Genomic DNA, 12,967 nt, shown 5'->3' with positions numbered 1-12,967 from the left:
TTTTATATTATTTTTATGTTCTTTAAGTCTCGTTCCTAACTGTCTTTTTGTCTGTCCGACATATGTGGCGTCACAATCGTTGCAATTCAATTTATAAATAACGTTAGAATTCGTGGGGTAATTATTTCTGTCCTTATGAACTTTTATGAAGTCATTCAATTTTTTAATGCAACGATATCCTACCACTACGTTAGGTCTTCTTATTGCTGAAGCAACTTTCTCAGATATTGATTCTATATATGGTATGACAAAATATTTAATGTTAGTATTAATATTATTAGTATCTGTTATATTGTTATTATTAGGCTTGTTAAATTTCTTAGTTGAGAGATTTTTCAATCTGCGTTTTATTTCTGTGAAAATTAGATCAAGAGGATAACCGTTGGATAGCAAAATGTTAATAGCTTTCTCTATATTTTTTTTGTGAAATTGCGGATGTGATAGTAATAAAGCTCTATCTACCAAGTTATAAATTGTTCCTATTTTATGACAAGTTGGATGATTTGAAAAAAATGAAAGTAATCTACCTGAGAATGTCTTTTTGTGATACCAATCTAAATAAATTTTATTATCTATTACTTTGATCATTATGTCTAAAAAGTTTATACACCGATTATCCTCTTTTTCCAATGTAAATTGTAGTCTATCATTATAATTGTTGAATTCGTTCAAAACATATGTAATATTGTCAGCGGCAGTGCATAAAATAATGTCGTCTACATAACGGAAATAAAAAGTCATTTCGCAATTTAAATTACTAATTACCAATGTTTCCAAGTCCTGCATGACTATATCGGCAATGATCGGAGAAAGTGGGGAACCCATAGGAGTCCCATAAATTTGTTTGTAAGTTATGTTATTGAAAGTGAAAAATGTAGAAGTTAATATAAATTTTACCATACCTATGAATTCATTTTTGGGAATCTTTGTGTGTGACTCTATAAAATGCCATCTATTATTGATACCATTTAATGCAAGATCTACGGAAACATTAGTAAATAATGAAACAACGTCCAATGAAACTATTATGTCGGAATCTTGTATTGTTTTCCCTGATAGAATGTTGCATATATCAAAACTGTTATTTACAAAACTGTCCGCTCTAGGAAGGCTATCTTTTAAAATTTTATGAAAGAAGGAAGCAATATTATATAGAGAAGTATTTATTGAGGAAACTATTAATCTAAAAGAAATATTTTCCTTGTGGATCTTGGAGAGCCCATAGGCTTTAGGAAGAAGAGAGTCGCTTGAAAATAAATAATAGTATTCTTTTTTGTTGATGAAATCTTTTTTCAACCATTTTTTTAAACAAATATTGAGGTCTTTTTCTATTTTTGTTGATGGATTGTTTTTAACTATGGTATACGTAGAATCGTCATTTAGGAGTCTCTCAATTTTTTTTATATAAAATTCTTTTTCTAGTGCGACTGTAATTTTTTTCGGTTATCCTCTTGATCTAATTTTCACAGAAATAAAACGCAGATTGAAAAATCTCTCAACTAAGAAATTTAACAAGCCTAATAATAACAATATAACAGATACTAATAATATTAATACTAACATTAAATATTTTGTCATACCATATATAGAATCAATATCTGAGAAAGTTGCTTCAGCAATAAGAAGACCTAACGTAGTGGTAGGATATCGTTGCATTAAAAAATTGAATGACTTCATAAAAGTTCATAAGGACAGAAATAATTACCCCACGAATTCTAACGTTATTTATAAATTGAATTGCAACGATTGTGACGCCACATATGTCGGACAGACAAAAAGACAGTTAGGAACGAGACTTAAAGAACATAAAAATAATATAAAATTAGACTCTGCTAGACATTCGGTTGTCACGGAACACATTCTAAACGAACAACATACATTTGACTGGGACAATATTAAAATTATGGATCATGAAAAGAATTACCATAAAAGACTAATATCTGAAATGATCCACATTAAAGAACAGAAAAATGGAATTAATTTAAATAAAGACACCGAATTGTTAGACAGTAGTTATTTTGACATACTTAGTAAATTTGCTGAATCATAATTTAGAAAAAACATTGGTAATAAATAAATACATCACGCTCTCTATTTTGACATTTGTTATTCAGACTTCGCAACACACACTTGAAATATCGGGAAAAAGGACTTGTTAAAACGATAATGTAAGTTGAAAGATTTTTTAATTTTCTCTGACATTGATTTAATTCGCGTATTACATCCGCAGCATGTTTAAATGTCGCATAACTTGGCATCTCAGACCAACCGCCTTGCATATCTATTGGTCAACAGCGAAGAATCGTTTTAATTTTATATTTTAATATTTAACTAACTTTGTATTTTTAACATTCAACTTTGTATTTTAATATTTAACTTTTATGTATTGATAAAGACTGTAGTGCAGTCGAAACGTTTACAATTTATATCGTTTCTGTAACGAAATGTTACTTTAATTATCTAACTATTAATAAAAATTTTTACACCTTATTTATTTGCTCGTTTATTTGGCCTACTATATTTGATTTTTTTTAATTGTGTTAAATAACTAGCATATTGATTGATTCTAAATGAGATATCTGGACACTGTTCTTCTAGGAATTTTATTAGATCCTGAAAGATTTCCTCCTCTATTTCCGATACTAAATTGCACAGTTCTGTGAATAATGATGATTCGAAAATGTCGTTGTTAAAATCAAAAGAATTAGACAGTTTGTCAAATGAGGGTTCGATCTTTGTATCGGGGACGATTCTTTCGTCCGTAAAGAGGGATTTGTCAAGGGCTTGTCGCTGGAGCCAACGTAAAGTAGACGCGGCGCGGTTAGCACGAGTCTTTTTACCTGTTCTATGATTTCTTTTATTCCGACGTGCGATCTTTTGTTTTAATGTCTTCATGGGAGATAGGATAGTAGTAAAGTATCTAATTTAATAAGGGGATATTGTCAGGGAGATATTAATAAGGAAAATGTACTGATAAAGATTGCATCAATGTCGTATTAATATCTTCGTTAATTTACCGCCGGATTCCGTCTATTGTATTTAAATAGACCATAGGAGAATAATTAAATATCTAAATAATTTGAATATTGATCGATTTCAAATAATTTGTCTGGACACTGATCTTTTAATGATTGTATCAAATTCTTACGATGAATTTGTTTCTGAGAAGTATCTTCTTCTATTTGTGATACTAAATCACAAAGTTCTGCAATTAGTAATTGTTCTGAGAATTGGTCTTTTATTGTTTGTACTTCGTCAGTAGGATAAAATTGTTCCGGTAAGTTGTTTCTTTCGACTTGCGATACTAATTCGTGTAATTCTGTGATTAATAACTGCTCTGAAGAATCGGTTTCCGAACTAGATTTATTAGATGGTTCGTCTGGCAAGGATTCTATTCGGGAATCAGGGGAAATTCCTTTGTCTGAGATTGGTGATAACTCTGGGAAGCTAGTTCTGAGATCGAAATAATTAAGTGCTTCTTCTATTAAAGAATCAATTGAACTCGGTGGTTCAAGAGTCGTGAATTCAAGGGAATTAAGAGGTTGGTTGATCGAGGTTTCGATCTCAATATGAGGGGGAATTCCTTTGTTCGCTACGTGCTTATTGTCAAGATTTAGCTGAATAGATGAAGTCTTCAACCTTTTTATGGTCTCCGGAGAAAAGATAACTTTTTCACACGATTTGACACGAGGTTTATTATCCGGTGACCGTTGCCTGAGCCAAAGTAGAGTAGATGCAACGCGGTTAGCGCGAGCCTTTTTCTTACTTGCCCTACGATTACGTTTCTTTCGATAATCGATCTTCTGTTCTCGTTTATTCATTTATAAAACTGTCATTAAATACAATAGCAATTACCATACAAAATCAACTAAATTCTAACAATGCTTAAGCTCGTATGTAAACAAACACAATGATAAATTATTAAATATTATTAGACCCTGTGTAACGAGCACAAAAAATTTTATTAATTCTTAGAAAAAAATTTTTTTTTAATTTGACAAAACCAAACGTTTCGATCTGTACTAGGTCTTCTTTAGTGCGCAGTAATCGTTATGATAATTAAATAAATATAAAAATAAAAATTCTACGTCGCTATATAATGTCAAGTAAATTAAAAACTGATGTCAAGATTAAAAGACGAAATACATTGACATTAAATTTAAATCATCAAGCATAGCTCGACACGAACAGTCCACACTGAGTGCAAAAATCATATAACTAATCCGGTTAATCTATATTATTTTAAAATTTTTATTAATAACTCAGAGTGGCGCTTCGAAATTGCTCTAAACCAACCGCTCTTCGTTGGTCGGCGAAAGGCTGTTAGTCCGGCAATAAACTTGTCCATCCTCCCCAAATTTTTTAAGATGTTATGAACTGAATTTATAAGATTTTTTAAAGTATAAAGTTAAAAATTGACTTATGTATGTGTAAAAAATTAAGAATTAAAAATTAAAAAATTAGCTAATTGTTGCTTACAGTTGTGTCCGAATAAAGAAATATGACCATGATTCCGATTTTTGCTGAATGTATTACTTGACTGATGTCGCGTCGTTTAAAAAGTTGAATATATAAGTGTCAAGTCGCAATTTCATCGGTTTAATTTTAGTTTCTTATATAATTCGTTTGGCGGAGAAATAACATACGTTTAAAACAGTGGATTGATTTAAATTATCAATCGATTAAAGCTAGATCAAAGTTGAATTTTTTAAAACATTGTAAAAACTTTGATGTCCTACCAAACCACTTGGCGTTTTGTTGTAAGAATAAATTTGATTTGCATCACTTTAGATCAATAAAAAGGCTCGATGGCTTGCTATTTAGATTCAAAAAACAAATTTTAAATATTGAAATCAGAGACTTGTACAGATTAATCAACTTATTACATAGAAAACTTCATGAGATGTCAAGATATGTGGCTAACAATCTTCCGGTATATATATGGAACAAAATTTTAAAATACCATCTCATCTCGTTTGACAAGTGTCATAATAGACTACATTACAAACATAAAAACAAATTTAATTTTCTATTTAAAAGGAAACAAGAGGAATATTTTAAAAATATTAAACTGATTAAACTTAATTACCCTATCAACAACATAGACATATCGCGGTCAATAGTCTCAGCAAACAATAACATAAATAACACACTATCATATCTCCAAACAAATTTAGGGACAAACATATTAATCCATTAAATAGTACTAACAAAAAATGGTTTATTAATTTGACTGACACAGTAATTCCTTCCAATGTTTCTAATTTATTACAATTTGGGGGCAAATTCGGCCTGCCGTTTAATAATGATAAAAAGTTGGTCATACACGAGTTTATCAAGGATATGGAAGGAAATTCCACCAGTCATAACATCAAAAATTTAAAAACATTGCGCAACAATTTGATTCCACAACTTTCCAACTTTTTACATGGCAAAACTAAATTAAATTCAATTCATAATGAATTAATATGTATGCATAAATACACAAAGAAATATTGCCTTAATAATCCTGATATTCTTTTTACAAGGGCCGATAAGGGTAATGCAACAGTCGCAATGACAAAAAAATATTACACTGATAAGATGGAGTGCTTACTTGATGACAATAGCACCTATTCTATCATAAAAAAGAATCCATCCTCTAGAATAGAAAAAGAACTAAACGACACTCTCAAAAAATGGCAAAGAAAAGGGTATATTTCCAACAAAGAATATTTTTCACTACGTTCCAGCGATTCCCTTCTCCCAAAATGCTATGGTCTCCCAAAAATACACAAGGAGAATACTCCATTTAGAATTATTGTGTCATCAATTAATACCACGCTATACTCGATTGTCACATTTTTACATAAAATTATATCAAACAGTGTTCCTACAGTAAAAAGCAATGTAAATAACAGTTTTGAATTATATAGCAAGCTAGCGGGTAAAAAAATTAGTGCGGAGGATATTCTAATATCGTTAGACGTGGTTTCACTCTTCACTAACATTCCGATAGATCTTGCAATTGAAAGTGTGAACAATAGATGGAACGATATTAACACATACATTAATTCCAAAAAATGAATTTATTGCCATGATTAAATTTATACGGTCGTCAACATATTTTACATTTAATGACATTGTTTACAAACAAGTTTATGGCACGCCTATGGATTCACCGTTATCGCCAATAATTGTTAATATCGTTATGCAAGATCTGGAAGAATTGATTATTAACACACTGGATTTTAATATCGGAATGTATTACAGATATGTAGATGACATTATTATGTTGGCACCAAAAAATAAGATAGATAGTATATTGAACAAGTTTAATAGTTACCATCAACGATTACAATTTACGGTTGAATACGAAATGAATAGAAGCATAAATTTCTTAGATTTAAACATTAAGATTATTGACAACATCATACATTTAGACTGGTTTCAAAAAAATTTTATTGTCGCGCACAGCGACAGTTCCTACTAAAACTCGGATACAGGAGGTGCACTCCTCAAAACGCGAATCGTCTCCCAGGGTGATATAATAGCGTACTAGGTGCTCGTATAAATTTCGTTGCGGAGGTTCCAGGTCGGTGAAACAACGATCGCAGATGATCGTGCGTGTAGTGAGCTGTCTACGAAATATAGCTATGGTGCAACGAGCGGACGCTACCCACTCGGTATAGGACAAGGATGGGGGTCCAAGACGTGGATTAGGGTTAGGAGTTCGGGGGCACATTATTTCAGCATCGCGGAGTGGTTCGAGTAACTGTTGACGGTTGACTCCCGAGGTACTATACGCGGATCATAGGTGCGGATGTATAGAGGGTGGATGCGGGTAGTTAGATATATATATATGTCGTCGTCAGTTGTGATGGGCGGTTGGTAGTATCTATAAACGTATCGTAGGGCGATGAGTGTGTGTGCGGAGGCGCGCAAATGTGGCGGTGGCGTGGGTCATCGACCGCGTGTTGAGGAAGACGCGCAAATGTGGCGGAGGCGTGGGTTGTCGACCGCGTGTTAAAGGAGACGCGCAGATATGGCGGCAGCGTGGGTTGTCGACCGCGTGTTCGAAAAAGAGGCGCGCAAGTATGACGACGGCGTGGGTTACCGACCACGTGTTCGAATAAGGCGCACAAGTATGGCGACGGCGTGGGTCGTCGACCGCGTGTTAAAGAAGGCGCGCAGATATGGCGGCGGCGTGGGTTGCCGACCACGTGTTCGAATAAGGCGCGCAAGTATGATGACGGCGTGGGTCGTCGACCGCGCGTTAAAGGAGACGCGCAGATATAGCGGCGGCGTGGATTGTCGACCGCGTGTTTGAAAAAGGGGCGCGCAAGTATGACGACAGCGTGGGTTGCCGACCACGTGTTTGAATAAGGCGCACAAGTATGGCGACGGCGTGGGTCGTCGACCGCGTGTTAAAGAAGGCGCGCAGATATGGCGGCGGCGTGGGTTGCCGACCACGTGTTCGAATAAGGCGCACAAGTATGGCGATGGCGTGGGTCGTGGACCGCGTGTTAAAGAAGACGCGCAAATATGGCGGCGGCGTGGGTTGCCGACCACGTGTTCGAATAAGGCGCACAAGTATGGCGATGGCGTGGGTCGTCGACCGCGTGTTAAAGAAGACGCGCAAATATGGCGGCGGCATGGGTTGCCGACCACGTGTTAAAGAAGACGCGCAAATATGGTATGGCAGCGGCGTGGGTTGGCGACCACGCGTATTCGCGGGCACGTACTGATGTAACAAATCACTTACCGAGATGCTGCGTCCTCTTGTTAGTCCTTGTCCAGTGTTTCTGCTAACCTTGTTGTAATGTGGGCAGTGCGTTATCCTGTGGCCACGCGCTCGAGGTCCCTTGTGATAACTTCCACGTCGAAGAAACGGGTCGTCCACAAGGAGAAAAAGTTTTGCGCGAGGGCAGGTCGTCGAATGAACGTAGCCACTTTACGATTTACTTATGTTCGTAACAATTTATTTCCCGTTTAATACAAGGCACATGGAGGCCGTGAGGCGGCGATTATGGTTAACGAACGTATGTTTCTAAAATATAGCAAAACAAGAATCAGTGAATAAGGTTTGGATTATCTACGTCGCTCGGTTACAAAGTCGTCGTTTCCTAGTCGAGACGCTAGAGATTCGGTCGTATTTAGTAGCACGCGTCGGAACGGCGTCACTTAGGTCGATGCGGAGTTACGCGGGAGTCAGTGTTCACACGTCGACGCCGGAACTAGAAGTGAAACGTTGTGACCGGACGGTAATAGGAGAATAGCCCCTCACTCGTATTATCGGTCATCAGATGCCCCGCTTTCACCTGAATGGTCGCCACTTGCTTTGGCCTAAATAAGCAAGAAGGTAGTTGATTTGATGTAGATCCCTTGTTGTACGGGGAATCGGGACGCCGTGTCCCTTTGTCCCCTTTGTCGGACGCCGCACTTCCTTCAGAAGGTCGCCGCCTCGGTTGCGCAGTTCGGAACTGCTCGGTGGTTTCGCGGACAAAGGACTGCCGCAGGATCTTGATTATTTTACTTCTCCTTTCTTTCAGGATACCGCAGGACTTTTATGTCCCTTTAGACGCGGAATTACAACTGCAGGAGGATCACCGAGGGATTCGGAAACGCAGGTAAGTGAGGTACACACTGTTTAACTAGCACAAGAAGTTTATTCTCATTAAGTGTCCAGTAATCACTTATCTTATATATTCGCCTACGATTTATACACGAAGTAACCGATGGTTGATAATTTACACGCTTTGTTTAAACTAGGCGCTAACTAGTTATATTGGGTCGAACACTCGCGAGTTAACGCTTGCGACACACGTCGTGACGCCTATGAGTTTTCGCGTTCTATCCAATAGACAGATCGTTTCACGAAAGAACTTCGCGTCGTCTGTCGTCCTTGAGGAGACGGTTATCTCGGACAATTCCGATTACACGCACGAGCGGTACAAGTTAGACTCGCGTACGGCTACGTACTGACGATCAGACTGTCGCAACGAGACGATTATCTCTAACGAGACCGGATGGTGTCCCGGACAAGTAACTCGCGAGTACTATCCCGATGTATTGTCTCGAGTGGACTTCCGGTGACTGTGTTACTGTTACAGCTACACTGTCTTCCTGTTACTGTCTCACCGAGTCACTGAGTCACTGTCTCGAGCGGTGGTCGCTCGTTCCTTTTATAGCGCTCGTGATGTCGCGCGCTTGCCCCTCCATTGACCCGCCGGCCAATCGGGCAACGCCGCCCCACCGCGGGACTCGGAACGAATCATCGCGAAGTCGGACAGCGCTGGCTCAGTAAAAGTTCCCTCTTTGCCTGTCCCGTTGGTAAAGTTGACTCGACCAGAGTTCCTCTTATCGTATAAACCAGCCGAACCACAAGGGATGCTCGTTAGGTGTTTCTGAGCATTCCCTGAGGCCGCATAGTGCTTCTTTTTTATAAATAAATAAAAACTTATTAAAAAGAAATTAATTTAACATCACATTACGTGCGCTTATATAAAAATAAATTAAGACCAATCTTGGCGTTCAGATTGTGGATTCGTGGTTGCGTGATATAAGTTCCAAAACGAATTCACAATCTGTCTGAAATAAAGTCGATAAACTTAAAACCTACGCGGTTTCGATTTTAACTTAAATTTAACTTAATATTATCAATCAATGCGCGAACGTTATACGGCGCGCTCGCCCTATATGTTACGCAGACATTGTCCTTTTGTATTTATTTTTCGTATATATATTTTTTGTGTAGGGCTATCGCAACGGACTCTCATGACTCTATCACTGGACGTCGCGGGATGTCTTTGCTAGATAAGACCGCGAGTCTTTGGGACATCCGCTGGAACGAACCCGATTATGGATTTTATACTATATAATATTTATATTTATTACTAACTGATAAAATTGATCCTAACCCTTTTTGGTGTCTATGTCTTGTTTTGACCCACCGTAAACATAAAATGAAATTGCCGCTTCTCGCGTTGGGACGTTTAACGCCTCGGGTTCGCACCCGCCCTTGTCTACCAAACGTGCTCTAGCCATATTTGGCCTTCCATCACCCGTGGAAACCAATTCGCCCATTTGATCAGTTGGGGCGCACTTTACTTTATGTACTAGCCCGCCTGGCGACAGTGAGTGCGAATCCGATGCGCTTTTTCGTCCAAAATAAATAAAACGAAACCGTAGCGTTAGGACGTTTAGGTTAAAATTATAGTACTTAGAACTAAGTTGATTATTTATATATATACACAACCTTCCGCCAACTCTTTTCCGTTATGACGGGATGCCTAGTAGGGTTCCGTCGTGTCCTCGACGATTCCCTGGGACTCCTGGGATGTCATCTGGGTGTCCGATGGGTGTTCACACACCTGACCAGGTGGAAGGTTCTCAGCTATTCCCTCGGCCTTCTCGGTTAAGTCCTTGACGGTTTGGGATATTGCTGGGGTCTCGTTCGAGATGTCATCCGCAGAATCGCGACCAGTGGTCGGTCACAACGTTTGCCTTCGTCATCGGGTGCATCTAGATGGTGGATGTCGTTCCTGTCTATATTTGCCGTTGCGCCGCCTGGTGGTGTTGTCCACTAATGTCGGCCATCTTGGATTGCGTCTAGTGTCTAATGTCTAGTGTCTAATGTCTAGTATCTAGTGTCTAGTGTTTAATGTCTAGTATCTAGTGTCTAGTATCTAGTGTCTAGTGTCTAATGTCTAATATCTAGTGTCTAGCATCTAGTGTGTAACGTCCAGACAAATTTCAAAATTTCAATCTTTTTCAAAATTTTATTCTTTAACATATTAGTCATGACAATCTCTAACCTACATGAAAGACCGGTATAAACAATTTAATCTCACATATAATTACTTATAAGTTAAAACATGTCTTCTCACAAATGACAACGGGAGTAGCAACCCACTTTTAAATAATATTTTTATCATAAAAAGCATAATTAACAAGGGTGCTTTGCTCCGAATCATTCGTTAGGAAACAAAAAAGTTAGAGAATAAGCGCGCCTAAATCGGACAACAAATGTATGTTCTAACCCCTGAAACACCTTACGCATTGCATGCTACTAATGCCCCTGTATACGCTACACCATTTATACTTGCGAGCCCCTAGGCACCGTACACATTGTATGTCCATAACCCCTAATTATACTATACCCGTCGTATGCTCCAACCCCTGAGCGTCTTGCACACTTCATACAGCCACGAACATGCAGAACTATTCTTTAGGCGATGCTTTACTGACCAACATATAACACAAACGAATCCCTCAATACCAATCACCGACGTTAAAGACAGAACTACTAACTTACCTACCCAAGATAAGATCAACCAATGGTAAAACAGAGACTTGTTCTATCAACTACAGATAAAACTTGCCCACTAATGATAAGGTAGAAAACTACCTTACCGACCAACGACGTTATAAAAATCGACATTACCGACCAATGATAAAACAGGAACTTGACTTACCAACTACAGATGATTAAGTAAGAAACTACCTTACCGACTAACGACAAATATGAAGACTAACATTACCAGCCAATAAGCATACCTATGGCAAATATATTATTAACCTTAAAATTTTCATTTATAAATTAGGAGACAAAAATCATATGCAATATGCGTAATAACATTACATTCGTCATACAATCGAAAGTATTATAGCTATGCAATGTAGATGTGCAACCTGAGTATTAAACTCAGTCAGGGACAGTTTAGAAATTCATTCCTGACATAAACTCTCTATCAATTTACATATAGCTATGCAATGTAAATGTAAATTGATGAGTTTTAACTGTCCAATGCATTTTATTTCAAATCGCAAATTCTAAGGGATAATACCTAAATATCGCTTATAAAGTAGTATACTATAATGATGAGATAATTAGGTATGAAACATTATTATGTGAACTCGGCTTTTACTCTCAAGAAACATCTAAAAGATTCTAGAAGGTTCTAGAAAGGCGGTTGAAGACCGTTACATTCCAGAAGCATGATGCAATGCATGATGCAACGCTGAAACACGTTGCAACCTGCAAGGCCCGTTGCAAGCCGCATAGCGATGAGTCACCAAAGAAGCACCGCTATCGCTACTAAGAATACGATAAGGAAAGTCGGAGCGCCCGGCGATGAGTCATCAAAGGAACGCCGCTATTTCTACTAAGAAGCCATCTCTCCGGGACTTAACCGTCGCAATCTCTACCAGGAACAGATTGTCTCCGGTACTTCCCCGGCATACCTCTCTTGCCATTGGCTAAGCCGCATCGCCCGATGGGAGGAGCGAGCCACATTTTACGGTATATAAACCCTGCACCCGGCCCGGAACGGCAGTGATTTCGTCGCAGTGGTTCCAGTCAACAACAATCCAGCACTCAACCAGCAAATACTACGGGGTCCTGAAGACAACGAGACATAGCCGCCATTTTGGTGAGACATAGCTGCCATTTCGGACCGAGGTACCGAGGCTCCTCAGATCTTCAGACTCAGAGGGAAGAACACAGTAGCGAAGTGTACCATAGCAAGGCACATTAGACATTGTCTAACCTTGTGAGTATTTAAGCCAGTTCACATATCCCTAAATAGTAAAGCGCGACGGGCACTCATTATATTTAACCATTATATTTAATTATTCAATATTAACTCAATCTTACATTACATTTCGAACTCTGAATTTTGAACATAGACATAAGCCACATATTACTCTGCGTTTCTGATATTATTTCAATCTACGATTTGCATCTGCACACGTCTGCGTTACAATCGTCGATCTATTCAATATTTTATCCAATACTATTCAATATTATTTAACCGATATCGCATACTTATTCAATCTATTATAATAAATATACTTATGTATTTTATTATATCACTGCTTATTTATATATGTATGTAACCCTGTATCCTACCACATATTAGCGAATTGAATGCCACTAATTCCTCTGTACACATTAGAAACTATATCCTGTCAGAAGGTACATTCG

The sequence above is a fragment of the Nylanderia fulva genome, unplaced genomic scaffold (genome assembly GCF_048542155.1).
Source record: "Nylanderia fulva isolate GAGA-0341 unplaced genomic scaffold, ASM4854215v1 Scaffold165, whole genome shotgun sequence".
Classification (NCBI taxonomy): Eukaryota; Metazoa; Arthropoda; class Insecta; order Hymenoptera; family Formicidae; genus Nylanderia; species Nylanderia fulva.
This window is presented reverse-complemented; position numbering follows the sequence as displayed.